Genomic DNA, 21,981 nt, shown 5'->3' on the forward strand with positions numbered 1-21,981 from the left:
ATATTAAAAAATATTGAAAATTTTACGTATTTTGGTTTAAGTTATTGCAAATATTTTTAAAGGATTTGTCTTTTCAATCATTTCGCATAAAATTATTGGTTAACATGGGGTCTTATCAATCTAGCTTTTTGATTAAAAAAACAATTAAAACATTTAAATACTGACATCGCGCTAAATCAGCATTGGCTTAAAAAAATACGAAATATTAAAAGGGAACCTGATAATTTTTGCTAAACGAACTACAGATATTTTGATATACTTCGATATACTGTTATCATGTTTAATGCGATAAAAATAACTAAAATTTTGAAAAAAAAAACATTTAAAATTCAGTTATTTTTATGTTTTTCATCATCCTCTTTTTAATTTCCAGTAAAAACCAAGTATAAAAATCTTAATGTTTGACATTTTTAAAAATAAACAATGAAATTTTTTAAAGACTGTTTGTTAGTTTTCTCTCAAAATCATTTGCTTCTAGTTTTGAATTATTTTTTTAGGAATAAACGTCATGATTCGAAATCCGGAGAAATATCATCAGGATGTAGCATAAACAGTCAGTTTTAAGAAAATGCATACAAAACATGTATTTTCTAACAATTTTTCATCATGATTTTGAAATTAAAATAACTTGTTGTGCTTCGAATCCCGGACACTGGTAAAAGCTGATTCGAAATCCGGACACTCGATTTTGTTTATGAGTCGCACGAATTTGGAATGTTAGTGAATGGCATTCTTTAGGTCTCAAATAAACTGTTAACATCAAAACAATCGATATTTTATATAAAAATTTGCTACAATTTAAGGAAATCAAAACCATAAATTTCTGCTTTGCCTTGCCGATGCTTCGGACGCCTTTGAAATATTTCAGTAAAATGTTTCACATTTTTGGTAAATTTCTAATTTTATTTTATTTAACTGCTTTGGTATTAACTACAGCTTTCAAACCAACTTTAATTGAAAGTTGATGTTAGAATTCATCAAATAACACAGTGTTGACATTCATAATGAGATTTTTTATCCAAATAATTGATAAAACAAGATGAGGTGTCCGGGTTTCGAAGCGTCCGAGAATTCGAATCATGACATTATTTTTTTCTATTTTGAACTGAAAATTTTAATACTTTGTTTTTTTTTTATTTCTTTAGAAATTTTGTTCGATGGTTGAATTGACTTTTTATAATGAGCTTGGAAATCGTACATAAGAAATGCCTATTGGTGCTGGAAAAGTCGGGAATTTGAAAATGGGATTTGAGTGGTCACCCTGTAAATAATTTTGAACGTTTGTTTTTAATTTGGATGTTTGTTTTCTCGATTTTGTTTTTCTTTTTTATATGAGTTTGATTTTTTTTTCTTTTTGACCTGACATTTTATCCTGTGGCTTCAGCTTGAGTTTAAGATTTTTAGTTTTTTGATTTTTTTGGCTAAAATTTGTTTTAGTTCTGAGCTGGAGTTTTTTTTACTAGTTTGTTACGCTTGAAACGTAGATTTTTTGTTTTTTATTTAACTTAAGCTTCACCTTAAATTTTTGGACTTCAATTAATTTTAATCCTTTTTGAACTTTAAACACATTCAACATGCGTTTTGGACCAGGCTTTTTCAACATAACCCTCTACAACTCAACCCCGTCTTTTGACGGCCTTCGATTTTTGATCTTTAAAAAGAATTGGAAAGAAAAACTCTTAAAATTTTAGAAAATGTATGGGTTGAAAGTTTTATTTGTTTTATGCGACGTTGCCAATGTTCATAAAAAAATCTTTTTTTAGGGATCAACTTTGGCCGTGTTTTTTTTACTAACATTTCCTATATTTTAAGTAAAAAGAAGTATGCATTATTTTTTCAAGTGCCCCAGACTATTTTTCTACGTATTTTTTTTTACAATTTAAATGATAATAGTTTTATGGCAGAAAATGTGAAAAACAAGCAAAAAATTGAAAAAGTGGCTATAAAAACATGAAAAAATTAGATAGACAAAATGTAATGATGGGAGGTGGTAGAATAGGCCAAATACTACCAAAAACAAGCATAAACTTAACAAGATAAATGCAAATTAAAATACTAAAAATGAAACAAGAAAAGCATCAACCAAGAGAAGTGAAGTTTTTCGTAGAACAAAAATTGCTCAAAATGACCTCCTGAACACGGAAAAATAAAAAAAAAATCGAAAAAAATTGGGCATTTGAGGGTTAAATTTTAGATTTCACTTTTGAACTTGAAATTTTTATTTAAACCGATTTTTGAGCTTTTTGTGCAAGTTTTCACTTTTGAATTTTGGCTTTAATTTAAAGTATATTTTAGGACTTGAATTAGACTGAGATGATGTGCTTAGGGAGCGTTCATTTATTACGTAACACAGCTGAAGGAGGGGGAGGGAGTCGAGGACCGTGTTAGGGTCCATATAAAAAAAATAAAATAAAAAAATGTGTGAAAATTTTGTTACAAGTTGAAATCTTTTTTGCGTTACCTAATTAAAGAACGCTCCCTTAGAGCTTAAAAGTTCCAAATTGTTTTTTTGGTTTGGGCTTCGGTCTTTTAGCTTTTACATAAATTTTTATCTACACGGTAAAAAAATCATGGTTTTATTACATCTGGAAGTGGGTACATCTTTTATGTTAGAAAAAATGTGTAATTTTACCTCCGAAAACGTGTAATTTTACCACTTTTCTGGTGTAATGTCACTTTTTCAGTCTAAATTGAGGTAAAATTACATCATAAAAGAGGTAATATTCCACCTTACGAAATAACAACTTTGAAATTTACACAATTTTTTTATGTGTGTAAGTAAAAAAATTAGTTTTAGAGTTGTTTTTTTTATGTAAGTTTCCAAACTTTTGAATGGACTTAATTTTTTTCGATTTTTGTTGGTTTTTGGACCTGACACTGACCATTAAATATTGAAGTTTTGAAACGTAATTTTTATCATAATTTCTTAAACCTGTTGAGCTTTGCCTAAAAGAAATTTAAACTGTGAACTACGATTACAATTTTTTGCTTGCATTTTTTGACAAAGTTGCTGGCTTCATTTTTTCACTCATTGACTTGAGATTTCAGCATAAAGTTGTTAGATTTGAGTTTGGAACACGAAAAAAAAAGATTTCCGGAAAACATGAATATTCTATTATGAATTGGTAAATGGACTTTTTCACGATTTTGTGATACTTTTCAGGAATTCATGAGCATCATTAATGAAATCGTGAATAAATTTTCATGAATTTATGAATTATACTCATGACATGAAACTTTTATGAAATCATGAATATCATTCATGATATTCATGATATCATGTCAATCATATTCATGATTTTACGAACCTTTATGCATGCATATTCTTGATTTAAAGATTTTGGACTAGTTAATTTTGAAAAAGTAACTTTGACTTGCCGAAAATAGCTACCCTTACCCTTCATTTCCTTCACCCGAAAAAAAAACTTTCTCGTCCGGACAAACATAATATGCAAACTGAGTGAATAATAACACCCGGGATTAGATTGGAAAAGCGGCTGGATTATATTTTCTTTTTTTTTTTCCTCGCCGTTCCACGTGGTCCATCCTGCTGGGCAGTGGGCGCCGCCGGTCTAACCCAAAAAAAAAAAAAAACACTGGATTTCACGGGAAATTGGTGTAATAATCTGCGTCCACGCGCGCTCCGGAACGCCACCATCCGGGCTTAGGTCCAATTTCGGACGTTTTTTTTTGTTTCGAGAGGAAACCAAAAATGAAGACGCTTTCTTTTCGTGGAAACTCTTGCAAACTTTTCCTGCGTTATTACGGTTTGATTTGTTTTTTTTTTTTGTTTTCGTCTCTCAATGGTGCGAGTAATTTATTCATCGCAGATTTTTTTTTTCTCCTCCTTCGGAGGACCTTTCCGTTTCCGGGATGTTTTCGTCGGGTCGTCGTATGGAAATTGGCCACCTGTTGAAAATCGGTCCGGTTTCCGTCGTCGTCGTCCTGTGATACAGTGATTATGATGATGGGTTTTTTTATTTGCTTCCCTGTTTCAGTTTTCTTTGGTTTTTTTTCTTCTGTGGTTTAAGGAGGGTTTTCCGGGAAGAGTCGGGCAGGGTTTTTGGGCCCGGTGTTTATCTTGGAAGGAGGGCAATTTTTACGCTAATTTTTACATCATTGTGTTGTTTTGTTGTTCGGGGGGTGAAAAGTCCCAGATTACACGCTGGATTAGAAGTAACCTTTTTCTTTTATTGCATTATATCAGTAAATTGAGTGTCATTTTTTTAAGTTCTCGATTACGTTCAATTTAGATAACAGCCTCATACAAAAATTATTAAATATCACTACGATTCCTTTTTTGAATTAATTTAAAGACATTTTTTTTGACTAATTTTTGTCGTCAAGTATTACTCCATAATCATGAAAAAAAACAAATCAGCATCTTTTGTATCTTTATTGAACGCTATCGGTACTTTACAGCCCACAAACTTGCAATCGCCTAATCAGTCAATGAACCATGGCTATGGGCGCCGTTTTTTATGGCTAGTCATAATTTTAGTATCGATAGATTATGAAGTGACCATTTGGGACTTATAACTTTTATTGCATCGTAAGGATTCGTTTTACGGGTCATAATAATGAAATTTAAATAAAAAATATTCAATTATATAAAACAAATAAGCTTTTTAATGCTCTGAGATTTATGTCATTCGATTTTTTTTTGTATTTTTAATCCGGCTGAAACTTTTTTGGTGCCTTTGTTATGCCCAAAGAAGCCATTTTGCATCATTAGTTTGTGCATATAATTTTCCATACTAATTTGAAAATTCAAAAATCTGTATCTTTTGAAGGAAGTTTTTGATCGATTTGGTGTCTTCGGCAAAGTTGTAGGTATTAATAAGGACTACACTGAAAAAAAAAAATGATACACGGTAAAACATTTTTTGGTGATTTTTAATTTAACTATTTGTCACTTAAACTTGATCTGCAAAAAAAAAAAAAATTTTTTTTATACGTTTTAGGGGACATCTAATTTCAACTGTTCTGAATTTTCCAGGTTGTGCAAAAATCGAGTTATGAATTTTTGAATCAATACTGATTTTTTTTATTCAAAAATTCGAAATATTGGTCGCAAAAATTATACAACTTCATTTTTCGATGTAAAATCAAATTTGCAACCAAAAAGTACATTTTCCAAACAGAAATTTTGGTAAATTGCACCATTTTCAAGCTATAGCAATTTTGAAAGTTACTTTTTTTTATAATATTCACAGTTATTTTTTTAAATTAGTGAACATTTTTGGACATTTTTGCAAAACTAGTTTTGAAAAGCTGAAGAAATTCTCAATATTTTGCTTTTTTGAACTTTGTTGATACGACCTTTAGTTGCTGAGATATTGCCATGCAAAGGTTTAAAAATCGGAAAATTTATGTTTTCTAAGTCTCACCCAAACAACCCACCATTTTCTAATGTCGATAGCAACTAATGGTCCGATTTTCAATGTTAAAATATGAAACATTCGTGAAATTTTCCGATCTTGTCGAAAAAAATATTTTAAATCAAGACTAACAAAAGAGCCAAACATTCAATAGTACGCCCTTTTGAAATGTTAGTCTTGATTCAAATTTATTTCGAAGAGATCGGAAGATTTCATGAATGTTTATATTTTAACATTGAAAATCAGACCAAGTCTTATTTTTTTATTGACATCAACTTTTTTTTATGAAAACAAAAAAAATGTTTTGACTTATTTTTGGACTAGGGATGTGAGGGGAATCGTTAATTGAATATCGCAATTTTTAGTATTGGTTGAGATTCCAAATTTTTCTAAATTGATCAGTTTTTTTTTCAAAAAGTTTTATCAGAAAATTTAACTTTTATGAAAATAATAAATACTCGCTTTTTTTTTATTTGCGAGTTTACTTTAAAAGCAGGTTGGCCACTCAAGTCGGGAAATCGGGAAAGTCGGAAAAAAGTCGTGAATTCGCCAAAATCCGCCAAAAATCGGGAAAAAGTCGGGAATTTATGATTTTTTTGTCAAAAAGTCGGGAATTATAAGCATGCTTGCTTAAAAATTAGTTTTTTAACTCTTGAATAATTTTATAATATTTTGTACAATTCTCAAATTGAATTCACTCAATTCTGCTTGAATAACTTACTTTAAATTTAAGGTTCTTTTCACTATTTCAATATATTTGAGTATGAAAAAGCTGTTTAAGACATTCAAAATCTTAATTAATATTGGAGTCTTTGACACAGATCTTCATAATATTTTTCATGAATCATATGATCTCTATAAATTTTTTGTTTATCATACAAGAGGTAAAGTTAATGAAAAACTAATAAAAAATAGAGCCTAATGGCCAGCTTAGAGTTATGATTCTATTTCATTTTGTCACATAGATTGAATGAATATTTGCAAACAGATTCCAACTTAAGTTTGGCAATGGTTTTTTGGTAAATATTTTTAATTGTTTAACTAAATTCTTTAAGTAACTAAAATATGTTTTTTTTTAATGTTGCCGTTAAACTTTTTTTGTGAGTATGGTTAAATTACTACTATACATAAAGCTTGATTTTTAGTTTTTGGAAAACTTAAATATCGAATAAAATCCAAAATTTAAAAACTTTTTTACGTTTGAAAACATAAAGAAAATTTTTAAATTGCAAAAAAAATAATCCAAGAAATTTAGAGTTATTGCAAAACTGTTTAAAAAAATTGTCTCTTCAAACATTTTGCTTAAAATAAGTGGTAAAACATAAAATCATATCTAACTGAATGTTTATTGAAAAAAAAAAAAACAGTTAAATACTGACCACTAGATAAATTAACATTGATTAAAAAAAAACAATATCAAAAATTACAAAATTAAAAAGGAAACCAAGCATTTTTTTTTAATGAATTTCTTGACATTTTTCTAAATCCTTTGAATGAATATTTTTTGCAATTATGTTTTAATCATTCTTTGATTTAAAATGATGATGAAGTTTAAAAAAAATAGGAACGAAATTTTAAGTTCAGTTATCTTTAACATTTTGTCATTTCCAGTTGAAACAAAGTATCAAAAACTTTACTTTTGCCAATTTAAAAAATAACATGAATGTTAAAAGTATTGTTGAACTTTAGATAATTTTTTCAAAGACTAATTGTTTGTGTTTCTACTCTGAATCATAATAATGAAGTTTGTGAAGTTTTTTTCAATTGTTGTTTAGTTTCTGTATTTATAAAAAATGCATATATTTGGATTATTTTTAAATTCATTTATTTTTTTTTCGGTGGTTAATATTGACTTTTCTTATAAAATGTTTTTTGTTTGAAATCATTCTTTAGATGAGAAATGCGTTTTATTTGAGCATTCTGGAAAAATCTGGAAAAAGTCGGGATTTTGAAAATGAGATTTGAGTGGTCACCCTGACTTTATTTTCAATAATGCGAGTTTTTTCAATCATTCAAGCGTGTGCGTTCCCTCAAAAAGGTTGATGAGGTTTTCTTTTTTAATTTCAAAGATATTTTTATATAATTCTTTCAAAATAATATCATCTGGTTTCTGGATGTTTTTCTAAGTATTTTCATGCTTTCTTACGTGAACTTTTTTAAAGTTCATGAAAAATTAATGAATTTAGACACATAGAAGGTAATTTTAAAATTGTCTCAAAATAATTTATGTTTTAATAAATTTTTTAATTTTTCAATCATCACCAGACTGGATTTAAACATTTTTAAAGAATTTTATTTTTTTAACTTTCTTATTTCGATGAGTTTTTTGATTTTTTTCCATTTTGAATTCTAAACTGTTTAGTATTCTATTTTTATGATTATTGACTCTAAGTCTTCAAAACAACTTAAAAAAATTATTCAAAAACCAAATAATATTACTTTTAAGTAATATATTCAGTGATTTTTAATATCTCTTTTTGTCATTTTTTTTCATTTTTTGATATGTTTTAGGGGACATCAAATGCCAACTTTTCAGAAATTTCCAGAATGAACAAAAAATCTTTGACTGAGTTATGAATTTTGAAATCAATACCATTTTTTTCAAAAAATTGAAATTTTTTGCAACCAGAAAAATTTCAACTTCATTTTTCGATGTAAAATCGAATTTGCAATAAAAAAAACATTAGTGAAATTTTGATAAAGTGCACCATTTTCAAGTTATAGCCACTTTTTTGAAAATAGTGGCAGTTATTTTTTTTTTTAAATTAGTTATCATGTTTGCCCACTTTTGAAAAAAAAAAGTTTTGAAAAGCTGAGAAAATTCTCTATATTTTGCTCTCTTGAATTTTGTTGCTGAGATATTGCCATGCAATGATTTAAACACAGGAAAATTGATATTTTCTAAGTCTCACAAAAAAAAAAAAACAAAATTTTCTAATGTTGATATCTCTGCAACTAATGGTCCGATTTTCAATGTTAAAACATGAAACATTCGTGAAAGTTTCCGATCGTTTGGAAAACAATATTTTCAATTTTTTAAATCAAGACAAACATTTCAAAAAGGCCTAACATTCAATGTTTTTAAATAGCATATCAAAATCTTTAGCGCAAAAAATAGCTTTTTAAAGTAATTTGAAAATGTTGACTTCTTAAGTGTTTAATAGTAAAAAAAAAACAAAAATTTATCGTGTGCCTATTTTTCGCAAAAATCAAACAAACCTACAACTTTGCCGAAGATAGCAAATCGATCAGAAAATCTGTTTTTGTAAATTTCTTATCTTTTTGTAGTTGAAACTGTTGTTTTTTTTCAAGCTTATTTGTTGCATCTTTATGCATTTTCAACTACCGTCCAAATGTTTAAACGACATAAATTTCTAATCCAACTTTCTTTTCCAACTCATTTTCAGCCCCTGACAAAAATCGAACCCAGCCCTAACCTTCAATCACCATAATTACGGTAAGTCACTTCTTTTACAACACACACACAGAAAGCCACACTTCGTTCGAACGTTCCGACTTTTCCTCCCCAAAACTACTTCGGTGCGCGTGTGTAATGTGGAAATTTTCCCAACAAAAAAAAAAACTTTGGCCCTGGGAAAAGCCCAACTTTTTCTCCCCACATGCTGGGTGTTGGATGTTGTTTGCATCAGGCCTGTCAAACGCAACCAAACTCACCAAAAGTGAACAAGGGGAGGGGGGAAATAAACTCCCGCAAAGAAGGGCCGGAAATGAACACGTCAATCACTCGATTGGGGAGGGAAAAACGGCGAGTACAAAAGTTTCTTTTTTTCCTTAAGGAGCCACCCTATGGGGAGTGGGGTGGGCACCCCAAATTAATATTTCATTCGTTTGCAGCGACCAAGTCGGTACAATTTTGTTTGTTTCTTCGCAAGTTGCTGCTTTTTTGTTGTTGCTCGAAATGCTTGAAAAAGCTTCGAAAATAAGCTAGAATGTGCGTACGTTCGTTCGTCCAGAAGTTTTTCTTGCGTTTCATTTTTGTGCAATTTTCTGGAGATGGTCGAACATGACGAGGTTGATTTGATTTGACAGCATCCAAGGAGGCGATTTTTTGGCTCTTTTTTTTGCTGGTGCTGTGGAAGTCAGTGGAGCGAAAGCTGAGGTTAGATTTTTTGTCCTAGCGTGTAGACAAATTGCCACTTTTTGCATTGCATCTATTTTAATCAGCGTTTCTTTCATTTCATTTCATTTCTTTTGAAATTTTACGTCGGTTTTTATACTTAAGATGTCCCTGGTAACCCTAATACTTTTGTAAAGAAAAAGAAATTTAAAAAAAATCTTATTTTAAACCAGATCAAATTCATTTTTGTCTCGTAAGAGGGCCGTCCATAAACCACGTGGAAACATTTTTGGAAATTTTTTACTCACGCTTTGTGAGAACTACTTGGGAACAATTATCCGTATAAAACATTTTTTTTGTATGGAAATATGGACATTCGCAAGGGGCCATCCATAAACCACGTAGAAACTTTTTTGGTAAAATCTTAAACGCCCCCCCCCCTTCCTTCGTGGACTTGTCCATGCAAAAAAAAAACATTTTTAAAGTGTCCACGTGGTTTATGGATTTCCCCTCCTCGTGTGGCCACGTCGTTCATGAATGGTCCCCAAAATTGCGGATTGAGTAAATTTCCACTGTTACCAACCTGAAAATTTGTTTTTTTTTTCATAAAATTATTTTTATTGGGTCCTTTTCGGTACTGGGACCTGGTTATTGTATGAAAATTTGTCTGACTTAAAAAAAGAAAATTAAAAAAAATCATTACATTTATTAATTTAAAAAAACTAAAATATGGATCATTCCAGGTCAACTGGATACACTTTTGGACTCGAACTTCACCGATTTTGACCAAACTTGGAGGGAACATTAATCTCTTTGATAGTTAACAGAAATCCCAAGTTTGGTGCTGATTGGATCATCCCTTTTGGCACCGCCCTCTTTTTTGACGATTTTCTAAAAACTTTTTTTTTCTTTCAATCGTAACCTTTTTGAGCAAAAGACCTTCTACAGGTTGCATTTTATAGAAAATTGTCCCAGGAATTTTATAAAAATAAAATTTTAACCCTTAAATGCCCCCTTATATTATATTTTAACTTTTTAAGTATTAAAATTCAGTTTTGACCAATTCCTTATATTTTTATTTTTTGTATGTTATCACCATCGTGTTCCCCGGCCAATTTTACATAAAAATTAATGTTAACCTCAAACTAAAATGAACTACTGACGAGAAACAGTGATTTTACTGAAAAAAGTTTGATTTGTCCTATGAATTCAAATCCGAAATAAGTTTCTCACATATAAAATCCGATCTATGCGGAATTCATCTCTTTTTGTTGAAGAGTACACCATGTACTTCCGAGTGCGGCGCAAAATCAAACTAAAACCGCTGTATCTCGCCAATAGTTACTTTTAGTTTGAGGTTTACATTGATTTTTATGTAAAATTGCCCGGGAAACACGATGGTGATAAAAAAAATATAAGGAACTGGTCAAAACTGAATTTTAATACTTACAACGTTAAAATATAATATTAAGGAGCATTTAAGGGTTAACATTTTATTGTTATCGAGTTCCTTGGACAATTTTCTATAAAATGCAACCTGTAGAAAGTCTTTTGCTCAAATAGCTGGTTCAAAAATTTTCAAAATATTTTTTTAAAAAGAGATCCTACAATTTTACAAATGTTTCCTTTTTAAGCATTTGGCAATAGAAAATGTGGGGATGTTTAGGGACCATTTATAAACCACGTGGAGTCTTTTTTGGAAATCTGACTTTAAAAACTGAAATTTTCTTGTTTCTTTTATTCGCTGTATTTCAGCAACTAGAGGTCCAATTTTCAATGTCAATGTTAATGGAAATTTTTTGAACCTTTTGAAAACAATATTTTCAGGAATGGACAATCATGGACACTTTTTTTTTAAATCGAAAATCGGAATTTTTTCAGTGAAAATTTAACTTCAAGGGGCTATAGCTTGAAATTCGTGCATTTTATTAAAAAAATCTGTGAAATATTTTATGATTGCAAGTCTAATTTTACATAATTTTTTTTTGAATTAAATTTCTTTTTTTTTTCAAAAAAAATCATAAAAAATCATGCATGGAAAATATGATTTTTTGGATTTTTTTTTTTGTGAAAAAAGTTTTTTTTTCTGTCCTCAATCCTTAACATATCTACAACTTTGCCAAAGACACCAAATCGATCAGAAAGTTTCTTGAAAGGTTACCGATTTTTGGTTATTTACGTACCATTTTTGTATGAACAGCTGCCAAAAATGTAATTGGAGACTCGTATGGGCATAGGGAAGGCCGCTTATAAAGTTTGAACCAAATAAAAATTAAAAAAATAATGGTCGAAATCGTCTGATTTCGTTGAGAATTGCTCAAAAGGGACCCTACATAAACCACGTGGACAATTGGATTTCTCAAACCCTCAACCATACTGAAAATATTTTTATTTGTGGACATTGTGGACAATCAACATCCCCTCCTCCCTCCCCCTCTCCTATTTAAGTAGTTACGTAGTTTATGGATGGCCTCATATGGGCATTTTTAAATGTAAATAGTAATTTTGTTTTGAAAAATCGATTGATCATATTAAAGCAAAAAATTATTGAGCTTTTTAATTCCTTAATTTTAATATTTAAAAAAAAATTAAAGTTCTTAGATCGGAAGCTTTTGCCATCCCTTCAATGCTTTTTAATGCAAAATCTGGATTTTATTTTGTATTTTTAATTTTTGGTTAAAATCTTAAAAATTTTAAATATATTGTTTTAAAATAGTAAAAACACTTCAGTTAATTAATTCAAATAAAAATTTCATTTTTTCTATGTTTTTGTTCATTTTAAAAATTTCTCTAAAAACAGTAAATTATTTTACTTGGTAAAATGATTTAAAATTATTATTTTTTGAATATTGGAACTTTAGTAAATTAACAAAACTTGACCAAATTGACAAAATTGTCAAAACTGTCAAAATTGTAAAAATTGTCAAAATTGTCAAAATTGGAAAAAACTTAAAAATTGTAAAAATTGTAAAAATAAAATCAAAATTGTCTAACTTTAGTTTGTGAATTTCATCTTTTTAATGTTTTTTGTTTTATTTAAAAATTTCTCTATAAACAACTTAAAATCAGTTAATTATTTAACATGGTAAAATTATTATTTTTTGAATATTGTATTCTAGTAAATTGACAAAATTTGACAAAATTGACAAAATTGTCAAAATTGTCAAAATTGTCAAAATTGCAAAATTGTCAAAATTGTCAAAATTGCCAAGATTGTCAAAACTGTCAAAATTATCAAAATGGACAAAATTGTAAAAAATTTCAAAATTGTCAAACTTTATTGTGTTATGTTTTTATTGAACATGTCAAAAAATTTCACTAATAATAAAGAAAGAAACAACTTGATAAAAAATCATTCTTTCAACATTTGTTCAATGTGGGTTACTGATTTGCTAGATCTTTTTGTCAATCATTTTGCGAATACCCTTTTGAAATATTGCTTTCTGTGAAATTGAGTAATTTTTGTGAGCTTGGCTCAACCCAAATGTAAAAAAAAATGTTCAAAAAAATGTCAACAAATATCACGTGTTCAAATATTTTTAAAAATTTGCAATAAAAAAAACAGTTCTGGGCTTAATTTCTTCTTAATTTTTTCGTTTAAAATTCAAAAAAATAATAATTCTACATTTTGACCACCTTATCCCACACTCCTGCCCCACTGTGGCTTAATGTTTGCCCTAACAAACTTATCGTTCCGCTGCTTTCTTTGCCAACTTGTACAAATGTACACATCCTCCTGCTGCTGCCACTCCCACAAGATCAGACGCAGGCCCCAGGAAGCCGGAGCCGGAAGCTACTGTCAGAAAAAAGGAAGGAGAAGGAGAAGGGTCGACCAAGCACCATTTTCCGTCGGAAATGTTTCACAAGAAGCCCACCTTTTGCGAACTTGCTGCTCAATTACAGGCAATTTGTGATTTAAACATTTTTTGCTTAAAAAAAGCCTTAAAATTCAAAATATTAATTTCTTGCCGAAATTTTCAAAAAATGTTTTCACTGTGCAAGCCAGTGTCGATTCCATTTTCCAAGGGAGATTTTCCACATTTTAAAGTTCGTTCGTTCAAGTAGAAGCAAAGAAAGGCGAAGGAGACCCTCTCGAAGAGGATTTGCCAAAGAAAATTGAGAACCGAAAAAAAAATGTCGGCGTTTTACTGGCCTCCCCTTAAAAGTTACCTTCTTCACAAATAGGTTTAAGCCTAATGGTCGTCGACGAAAGTTTGGGATCCCAGGTCTGATTTTCAAGTGGCTTGAAATGAACTCTTCACGGTGAAGCACGCTCTAAGGAGAGTTGTCCAAGAAGCGATAAACGTGTATGTTTCGTGGGGCCACTTGGCTAATATTTGCGAAGCTGTTCGACGACGCTTTTATTGGATCAATGGCGAAGTTTTGAAATTCTTCTCCGGCGCGAGCGCGGAGCAAATTGGTTCGACAACTTTGTGCTATTTTAAACCATCAATATCCGGCGTAGCTTTGAGTGGAGAAAGTAATTTCCTGCTAAAATTACCGGTCGAAAATTAGGCTAAAGGATGGTAAGGATGTTACATAATTTCTTTAAATTATTTAATTTATTTAAATTAAAATTAAATTTTAAATTAATATGAAAATGAAAAAAACCTTCTTATAATATTCTATCAAATGTGTTTCAAATAACATAGAAGAATAAAATTTAAAATTCACGTCATTTATGAACATCCCTAGTAAAAATTGTCAAAATTGACAAAATTGTCAAAATTGCCAAATTGTCAAAATTGTCAAAATTGCCAAAATTGCCAAAATTGTTAAAATTGTCAAAATTTTCAAAATTGTCAAAATTGACAACATTGTCAAAATTGTAAAAATTGTAAAAATTGTCAAAATTGTCAAAATTGTCAAAATTGTCAAAATTGTCAAAATTGTCAAAATGGTAAAAATGGCCAAAATTGCCAAGATTGTCAAAATTGTCAAAATTGTCAAAATTGTTAAAATTGTCAAAATTGTCAAAATTGTCAAAATTGTCAAAATTGTCAAAATTGTCAAAATTGTCGAAATTGTCAAAATTGTCAAAATTGTCAAAATTGTCAAAATTGTTAAAATTGTCAAAACTGTCAAATTGTCAAAATTGTCAAAATTGTTAAAACAGTCAAAATTGTCAAAATTTTCAAAATTGTTAAAATTGTCAAAATTGACAAAATTGTTTTTGTTGTCATTTGTAAACTTTGTATATTTGGTAAATTTTGTAAATTTTGTAAATTTTGTAAATTTTGTAAATTTTGTAAGTTTAATAAATTTTTTTAAATTTTGTAAATTTTGTAAATTTTGTAAATTTTGTAAATTTTGTAAATTTTGTAAATTTTGTAAATTTTGTAAATTTTGTAAATTTTGTAAATTTTGTAAATTTTGTAAATTTTGTAAATTTTGTAAATTTTGTAAATTTTGTAAATTTTGTAAATTTTGTAAATTTTGTAAATTTTTATAAATTTTGTAAATTTTGTAAATTTTGTAAATTTTGTAAATTTTGTAAATTTTTTAAATTTCGTAAATTTTGTAAATTTTGTAAATTTCGTAAATTATTTGTAAATTTTGTAAATTATTTGTAAATTTTGTAAATTTTTAAATTTTGTAAATTTTGTAAATTTTGTAAATTTTGTAAATTTTGTAAATTTTGTAAATTTTGTAAATTTTGTAAATTTTGTAAATTTTGTAAATTTTGTAAATATTTTAAATTTTGTAAATTTTGTAAATTTTGTTAATTTTGTTAATTTTGTAAATTTTGTAGATTTTTTAAATTTTGCAATTTTTTGAAATTTTGTAAGTATTGTTCGTTTTGTTCGTTTTGTTCATTCAGTAAATTAACAAATAATAATTTTGTGATTTTTGTTGGTTTTTGAAACAATCTTTTTCGAATCCTATAATTTTTTTTTGCGAACCAGTGTTCCCTGCGCTCAACTGTGAAGCTTTTGATCCTTATTTTCTTCTGCATTTGCTTAATCGCTCTCTCTCCTTTTTAAAACCCAGTAATGGTTCCAGGCATTTTATTAGCATTTTTTCCACCAGGTAATTAGTAGCTTTTAAATTTTGATTAGCTTCACTCGTTTTGGCCAGGTGAAATCGCGGAAATCCATTCCCCTTTCCGGCAAGTAATAAAAATTAATAATTTTATGACTTCTTTTGATGTTGATGTTTGAAATTGACAGTCTGACAACACTGGTATGCTATTTAAATACTTGAACTAAAATTTTGAATTTGAAGAAGTTTTTTTCAAAGAAATTTTCCAGTTTCGAATGTTGCAAGTTTTGTTTAAAATGACTTCAGAAAAAAAAAATTTTTGAACAATTTGTGAAGATTGTTAATCTGGCAACACTGTCGAAATTTCGAAATTTGCAGACATTTGCGAAACTTTTAGAACTTTCTATAGACAGATTTTTAGTGAAAAGAAAATTGCAAGAAATTTTTAAATTAATCATCAAATTTGACGATCTGGCAACACTGTTTGAGGTCGAAAATTGTTAACAGAAGTCTTCAAATCGCTTTCCCAAAACAACTTCAACGGCACCAATTTGATTTCGAAAAATCGCTCAACAAGTCCCAAATTCGTCTCAAATTTGTCAAACGATATGTTGACAAAGCCCGCAAAGTTAAGGGGGGATGGAACGCGTTCACAATTACATTAGGCTTCCCCTTCAAACATAACCCCAAAATTGGGCAGACTGATAGGTTTGTGTTTACCCAGCCGGGGAAAGCCTCCACACTGTAGCTTCTATTTTACCCTGCTAGAAGAGAGGGTCGAGATGAATATTCTGTTTTCTAAATCAACAAATAATCACTGTAATGATGCTGTTGCTTCTCGTTTTGGGGCGGTGGCAGGCGGCCATGTTCTCAGCTCACAGTTTATGTGTTCAAGATGATGACGACGATGATGATGATGTTGCCAAAATACACACCCAGAAAATTGTGCGTGGGGCTCGAGTTTCGTTCGGGGGTGGTGGAGTGAGGTTTTAACTCAACAAATGTGTGATAAGTGGCTGGAAAAAGGTTCACGGAAGGACTTGGAGCTCAATTTTCATGAATTTTTCGATCTCTAATTTAAGGTTATGTTAAATCTCGTTGGTCTACCTTTTGGCTAGGCCGGCGCCGGTATTGGTCAAAATCGCGTTTTTTTTTGCAATTCAATTTAAACCTACCGTGAACGTTTCCATCGAGACGAGCCTCGGAGCTGGAAAGAAAAACAAGCTCTGACAACATAATCTTTGTGGGGGGAAGGGGGAGGATTCTGTGAGCCACCCCTCTTCTATACCAACACAACAAAATATAAACACAAACACACTCAGCCTGCCTGCCCGCCTGCCAGTTGTTGCTCTTTTCGTTTGAGCTTTTCCTAAAAAAAGAAAAGAAAAGCAAAAAAAACATGCGAAAAAACAACCAGACAAAGTAGAAAGAAAACAAACATGCCTGTAAGTGCACCGTCCGTAAAAGACGTCACGATTTATTAGGGGAGGTGGCGCAAACTTCCCAATAATCACCCCCAAATGGTCAATTTCGGTCGCAGGCAAAAGGTCAATCGTAATTCCCGGCACATCTTTTTCTTTCCTCTCTCGCCGGGCGATAAAACAAACATTAATTCCGCCGCACCCCACACCACTTACCCCTCGCTAAAATTTCAGCCCTATTTGTTCATCTGTTGTCGTCGTCACGGTTTGGAGAGTGAACAAGAGTTCCCTTTCCCTGCCTCCCGCTCTGGCAACACCGGCAGCAACAGGCCCTGGAAAAGGCAGCTCGCCGAAAATTTGCCCCGACGACGACGACTATTCCCGGAATCGTGAGGCTCGTGAAATTTTCGTTAACCAGGGTGGGGCTTAACCCTCGACGCACATTTTTGTTGAATTTAAAAAATATATATTTTAAAAATAATTTAAGCAAAAAAAAAGTTGACACATAAAATATCAAAATAAATAATTTTCATGTTGTGAAAATTGGCATTTCTGGCAACACTGCTAGAAAATGTTTGCACCTAGTTATTTTAGAACAATTTATAGATAAATTTAATGCTGGACTACTTTTCTTTAATTTAAAAATGAACTAAAAAAATCAATCAATGATAAATAAGTAAATTGTACCCAAATCTAATATTTCAAACCCAGCTGGGAATTCGCTCGGCGATAGGCTCTTTTGAAAAATCCTAAGCTTAAATGTATGTTCCATGACAAAGTGGCATTAGCGCCTAAATATCTTTGACACTTTTGAGATTGAACTTTGTGCCAGAAAAAAAATCAATTTTGCAGTTTAATTAGCATTTTTTGCCTGCGACTAACTATGTCTGAACGTACGCAAAACTGACTTTAGTGACAGTTGTCAAAATTGGGTGTTTTCAAGGTTCGCTGAATAATAAGTAAAATTCGTCCTAGTCTGCAGGCTCTATTTGAACTTTGCTGAGTAATTTTTAATAATTTTAACATTTTTTTTTTAATCAGAAACATGGTTTTTTTGACAAAACGACATAAACGCCAAACTGGTTTGATTATAAAACGATGTAATTTTGCTCATTTTCTTTTCGAAAAAAATTCCATTATGTATTATTTCAATTGAACTACTTACTTTTTCAAAAACCTTTAAAAAAAATTTTAGTTACAGCTTATTTTCATAAAATTATTTTTATTGGGTGATTTTCAGTACTGGGACTTAGTTAGTTAGTTACAGCTTTTGGCGTTTACGTCACTTAGTAATGTGTAATTAATTTTCAGTGTAAATTGATATTTACACTTAGATGACAGTTTAAGCTGTTTTTAATCAAATTTAATTCTTTAAAACAAACGTGACGAATTAATGGGATTTAAAGGGCTATCCATATACCACGTAGGCACTTTTTCTGTTTTTTTTTTGGAAATGTTATTTTTTTAACTTTTTTTATTTTTTGTGTTTTGAAAAAGATTCTTATAGTTTTTTAAGTAAATTTTCAGGAATTTTATGATTTTTTTTGAATATTTTTTTTTAGAAGAAAACAAATAGACACATTTTAAAAATCGAAAAACTCTTCTAAACAAATAAAATTTAATGTTATGGGAAATTGTGTTTGGTAAATGTTTTTTTTAAGGTCGAAGCAAACTTCATTCAACATTTTTGACCCTCGGATCTGTCCAATTTGAATAAAAATATTAAAAAATATGAACTGGTCAGAATTTGTACATTCTTTAAATTACATTGAAATTTCTAAGTTTTTTGAAAAATAAAATAAAAGAGCCCCCCCCCCTTTTATTTTTTTTTCATAAAACTAAAAAAAATCAATGTAATTTAAAGAATGTACAAATTCTGGCCAGTTCATATTTTTTATATATTTTAAAATTTTAATATTTTTTTTTATTTAAAATTGTAAAAAAATGCGTTTGCCTATTTTTTTCTTAACAGTCACATTAATACCTACAACGTTTCCTAAGGCACCAAGTCGATTAGAAAATTACTTCAAAAGTTAGTCCAGTTTGATTGTCAGGCGATTTAAAAATGCAGTTTTTTTTCAAACTAATCAAAAAAAAAAATATTGAAATGAACAAGAGTTGTAACTAAATTTAACGATTGATAAGCATACAAACAAATTTTGTTGTATTGGTGCCATCCACAAATGACGTAGCAAAAAATGCTGCGTCATTAGTAAATTACGCCATATCAAATAATAATAGAATTAAAAATCAGCAAACAATTTAACAATTTAAAACTGCTGTTAGATATTTACCTTTTCAATCATCACATTCTTCTCCTGATTTTGAACATTCTCTGTCGATTTTCTCAGCTTTTCAATCATTTTTGTTTCAGGGGTGCTTTTCTTTCAAAAAATATTTTGAAAAGCCAAAAAACGTAAAAAAAATCAAAAATTTATACCTGAAAGTAGCTATTTCTTGGAAACGGTAAATTTTATTTAAAAAAAACTTATGAAGTCCTTTTCGATAGCAAATTCAATTCTGCTTAAAAACTGATTTTTAATATTTGTTTGTCCAAAATTTTGATATTTTCAGATTTTTTTTTATTCATATCTCCAGAACCAGATGATGTCTTTCTTAGTCCCGTAAAACATGTAAAAAATCTAAAATTAAATAAAAAATAAAGTAAAAAAATACATATTTTGGGAACTGAACTATTAGTGATACAAAAAACGGTTTTTTTCCGTGTATCGTTTTTTTCCGAAGAGTCCTACAACTTTGCTGAAGACACCAAATCGATCAGAATTGTCATTATGTAACCCATGTTGTATGACAAGCCCAGAAAATTGTATAGAGAATCACATAAAAAAATTCAATAAATATTATAATTAAACAATCCAACAATTATAGTTTTTATATCTCTTTTTTCAAATACGGTTTAATAAAAATAAAAATAAGACAAGAGCAAAAGTTGTGAAAAATGGACATTTCTTACAACACTGCCGATCAATTTTTTTTCCGACATCGTTTCCCCCTTTTCTTTTTCTGTTGTTTCCGGACGAATCGATATTAATAAAAATATCAGCTACTAAAGTAGCTACTAAGTAGCTAAATATATCCTACTGACGAAGTGGCGTAAGCGCCATTTACTAAATTTTCACTGAAATCGACTCTAAAATGATAGAGATTTTTAAAATCGGTGGTGTGAACCATAAGAAAAGTAAGACATAATTTTTGCCGCATGTGAAATGGAATGTGCCTGTGAAATGACGTAAACGCCAAGAGAAAATCTGTCGTTGGAAAAATAAAGTTAGTTACCCAATTTAGGTAAGGATTGAAATTTTTATCATTTCTTCAAAAAAAAATTTCTGGTAGGTAAAGTTTCATCATTTAGATTTTACCATCAAAAAGTTCATAAACATTATTTGATTTTTATTTTAAAATAACTAGCGAATTAGTTACTTCTGGCAACCCTGCCAGAGCAATCAAACATTAATTCAAAACTTTTTCACGAGTATAATCTAACTTTTTGTAGCCAAATGATATTTTTAGACTAATTGATCTCAATAAAAATATACATTTAAAAACAAATCTGCAGTTAAGTGGCAAAGTGGCTTAAGCGCCATGATATTGATTTTTCACTGCAATTGTATTTTGCTTGTAGTTTGGTAATTTTGTAAGTAAGTTTGAAAGTTGATGATGAGAACCACCCTAACAAAATTTAAAAAAAAACAACATTAAAGTGACGTAATCGCCAAAATAATTTCTGCAGAAGTAATTACAAAAAAATATTATAATTTTTTGAAGAACAAACATAAATTCTAGTGTCACCCAAGGGTTAACCGGCCCCGTTTCGGGTCGTCCTTGTAATGGTCCTTGATCCATTCGCTGCTCCAAGCCTCCGAAAACCAAAAAAAAAAGAAAAACACTGAAAAGAAAGTGAAAAAAAAAAACCATCAGCCCCACCCAGTGATGTTGATTAAAATTTAAATGCTAATAATTACCTGTTGAGTGGGACAGGTGCCCGGTTTTGAACAACGCGAAGAAGGGGCGTGTAATTGGTGTGTTTTTTTTTGTGGAGGGGGTGGTACGATAATGGAAGACCGAGGGATTTGGAGTTATCTGGGAGTAATTACTTTAAAAATTTAACATGGAATTAGGGTTGCTGAAAATTTGAATTTCCGAAAACTTCGAGTGTTCTTCCAAATTTGCTCTCAAAGGACTTGTAATATGGTTGCCAAACTCCAATATCTCCATATGACATGCTTCGAAAATTTCCTTCAAAAAAGCTCTTTTATTGTTTGCTACTGCTTCTTCCAAACGAGCCTAGTCCCAAAATGTCTTCACCTGAAGAAAAAAGGAAAGTTTGAAATTTGACTTTGATGATCCATTCCCATTTGGCCGGGGCACGTTTTTCGGCTGTTGGTTCCTCCCGAGGCAATAACATCCAGAAACCAAAAACCAGCTCAGGAGAAAAAAAAAGCCTTCCAAAATCTTCCCATAAGAGTGGGTGTTCGCGCATCACCAGAGGAAGATGGATTCGTACCCATGACAACTTGCTGGAGATACTTGTTTCATTCTTTTTTTTCTTTCTTTTTTATTTCAAACGAATTCATTGAACAGCACAAATTTGCGCTTCCTCCAGGGAACCTGACGTCAATAGGAAAAAAAAATCCGGTAAACAAGCAAACAGCGCGACACTTTTTCCTTTGGGAGGAAAAATAATTTTGCCTCCTTAAAAAAATCAGAAATTTTTGAACCACTAAAAAAAAGTTTGAAAACAAATTTCCCAAGTGTTTAATCCGGAAAAAAATACAAAAAGAAAGGATTTGCCTCCTCCTCAGACAACGCGCAAAAGCTGCCGTAAAAAAGTCTCGGAGAAGTTATGGAAAGTGGCTTCCCAACCGGAACACGTTAAAACAAAACCGTGCGTTCCGGGAAGCGTATTAACGCCCAAAAGTGGCTTCGAAATAATGTGTGCTCTCTGAAACGGCGAAGAGTGGCAGTTACTTAAGGATTTTTTGGTGCATTGCTAGGAACAAAATTTTCCAGCATGGCTTAAGCGTTTTTTAGAAAAAAAATAATTTTGTCTGTTTTTTGTTTTCTACAACAAATATAATCATAATTGTTTTGGTAACTA

General features: G+C 30.2%; 1 protein-coding gene across 2 annotated transcripts in view; it reads left to right on the plus strand.

Moving 5' to 3' along the window:
• Window positions 1-21,981, plus strand: part of LOC6049919 (signal transducer and transcription activator) — a 95,808-nt gene that overhangs the window by 24,698 nt on the left and 49,129 nt on the right. For both annotated transcript variants that reach the window (XM_038258261.1, XM_038258270.1), the window contains exon 2: window positions 8,789-8,838. The gene's annotated coding sequence lies outside the window, so the exon portion shown is untranslated. The remainder of the gene's footprint in view (window positions 1-8,788; window positions 8,839-21,981) is intronic.

This window comes from Culex quinquefasciatus, chromosome 1 (genome assembly GCF_015732765.1).
Source record: "Culex quinquefasciatus strain JHB chromosome 1, VPISU_Cqui_1.0_pri_paternal, whole genome shotgun sequence".
In the NCBI taxonomy this organism is placed as follows: domain Eukaryota; kingdom Metazoa; phylum Arthropoda; class Insecta; order Diptera; family Culicidae; genus Culex; species Culex quinquefasciatus.